This window comes from Petaurus breviceps, unplaced genomic scaffold (genome assembly GCF_028583685.1).
Source record: "Petaurus breviceps papuanus isolate PSGF00001 unplaced genomic scaffold, PetGlider_PUasm1.0 90721, whole genome shotgun sequence".
Lineage (NCBI taxonomy): Eukaryota > Metazoa > Chordata > Mammalia > Diprotodontia > Petauridae > Petaurus > Petaurus breviceps.
Window position 1 is genome coordinate 106,394 of NW_027187322.1, and position 2,647 is coordinate 109,040.

General features: G+C 47.2%; 1 pseudogene; it reads left to right on the forward strand.

Annotated features, from left to right (window-relative positions):
* Positions 1 to 258: 258 nt before the first annotated feature.
* Positions 259 to 1,879, forward strand: LOC138144679 (small ribosomal subunit protein eS19 pseudogene; annotated as a pseudogene).
* The last annotated feature ends 768 nt before the right edge of the window (positions 1,880 to 2,647 follow it).

Here is a 2,647-nt window from a genome sequence, read left to right on the forward strand (position 1 = left end):
CTCCAGGGCCCAGCAGACCAATACCGAACAATACCGAAGTAGGAACAGTTCATGGCCCTCCCCAAGCTAAACATCCCCAGGTCCAAGGGACAGCCCTTTTCACCTGAAGGCCTGGTGAAAACTCCTGGGACCCTCAGAAAGTTCCTACCCCTAATCATCCCCTTTTCCTCAGCCAACTTTCATAAGACCTTGTTTCAGGTTTTCATATCTGGGCACCTTTCTCTCTTCAAAGGAGCTGCCTCACCCCACCACAGTTCTTGAGTGGAGGGACTAACATTACCCTACCCCTCCCATCCCACCCAGGGCAGGTTACAGTGAGATGTCCACCAAGAGCCTCTCTGGAAGGCCAGACTTCTAAAGGGCCAGAAGGTAAGAAAAGAGAGTCAAGAAAATCAAATGAAATCTTAGTCGTAAAGCACCTAGCATAAATGAATAGGTGCTATATAAATGCTTCTACCTCTCCCTAAAAGGTCAAAAGAAATAACAGGCAGTGTGTCTCCTAGTATGTCTCACTAAAGCTCTATTCTAGCTTTGACGGCCTTCCTAAAATGTGGTGGCCAGAATTAACACAATTCTAAAGATATGATCCAATGGGGAAGGACAATGGTTAGGGCTGTAATCAAAATGGAAATTTTAATTATAATTAATATCATGATTATGGTTTGTTATCATTATAATAGGATGATCATCAGGGAATTCATCTCAGCAATCATTTATTAAGCATTTACTGTAAACAGAGCATGAGGAATTTAAAAAAAGGAAGATGATCCTCCCATTAGGCCAGAAAACTGTGCTCAATCTGTTGCCCAGAGTGAGTCAGATCTGTAGCTAGCATGGGACCGATGGGGCCTTGCTTCAGGGTGCAAATATTTGGAATGACAGGCTTCCTTCCCACATTAACCACAATCCCCACAGCTCACCTTGTAGCCAGCTCACCTTGTGCCCCCAGGGTCCCATCTCTGTGGAATCATCTTCTGGGGCCCCACCTTTCCCCTGGACTCTCTGGGAGACAGGCTACCCAGTTTCTGGCCCTAACTCTACTAATGATGGTAAGACTGTCCTTCATACCATTATGGCATGTCCATGCCTGCACAATCATTTCTGGTTATGGCTCTGGTGGGAGTCACTGAATAATCAAACACAGTCATGGCACTGGCAAGGGCTCCAGAATCCCATGGCTTCTGACCCAAAGCCCCTGCCTTCCCACAGGTAAATGACTGAATCACCCAGGTGTTTGTCTTGAATTTTTAAAGACTCCTAACTCCCACAGCAAACCATCTATTCAGGTACTTCACCAAGTTGAAGGTAAAACGGTAGGTCCTGAGGTTTCCTTCCCCTCTTTCGCGGCCGGGAAGCCCCGTTTCTCCCTTTCCCTTGGGTGGCCACTCGGAGCCCGCACGATGCCCGGAGTCACGGTGAAGGACATGAACCAGCAGGAGTTCATGAGAGCCCTGGCCGCCTTCCTGAAAAAGTCAGGGAAGCTGAAAGTCCCCGAATGGGTGGACACGGTCAAGCTGGCCAAGCATAAGGCGCTGGCGCCCTACGATGAGAACTGGTTCTACACACAGGCGGCCTCCACCACCCGGCACCTGTACCTCCATGGCGGCTCCAGCGTGGGCTCCATGACCAAGATCTACGGGGGGCGCCAGCGCAACAGGGTTATGCCCAGCCACTTCAGCTGGGGCTCCAAGGGCGTGGTCCGGAGGGTCCTGCAGGCCCTGGAGGGGCTCAAGATGGTAGAGAAGGACCAGGACGGGGCCAGAAACTGACACCTCAGGGACAGAGAGACCTGGACAGAATTGCCGGACAGGTGGCAGCTGCCAATAAGAAACATTAGGACAAACCACACCAGATTCATTAATAAATTGCCTTGTTCTTAAAAAAAAAAATGGTTTATGATCCAGGAAATGCATACCATACCATAAATCACTCCGTGTTAAAAAAAAAAAAGGCACTGGGTCTCCAGCAATCAGGGAAATGCAAATCAAAACCTTTTTGGGAACCATCAGGTGCCAAAACAAATGAAATGAGAGGCCAGAGAGAGATCCAGGGATAGATACATCCTGGGGCCGTTTGTGGTCTTTCCAGAGCACAGTATGGTAATGGAGAAGAAGAGTTAAGAAGACACGTGTACCTTCTGACCCAAAAATTTCCTCTGGAAGATGAGGACCCTTGAAAATTCCCCAAAGAAATGAGGAGCGTGTGGAATATGTCAACCACTGGGAAAGATGGATGTGATGTCACATACACAGACCCCAACATAGTAAGTGTAATATCTAGTGGAGGCCTCAAAAGGACTCTGGATTTGGAGCCAGCAGATCTGGGTTCAAATCTTACCTCTGCCACTTTCTTGGGTTGACCCTCTTTGGGACTAAGTTTCCTCATCTGTAAAATGAAAGAGGTGAGACCTGATGACCTTCTAGGTCCTGCCTTCAATATCATAAGCCCATCTAAACTAAAGCAGAATTGTGAGTTTGTACATTGGAGTGACAGAGTTCAAGGTTTGTTGGAGACTTCAAAAAATTGAAAATTCATAATAATGGTATTTGTAGTAGTAGTAGTAGTAGTAGCAGATATTGCTACAGTAGTAGCAGCTACATAGAGAGTTTCAGGGTCTGCAAACTGCTTCAAATATATTATCTCATTT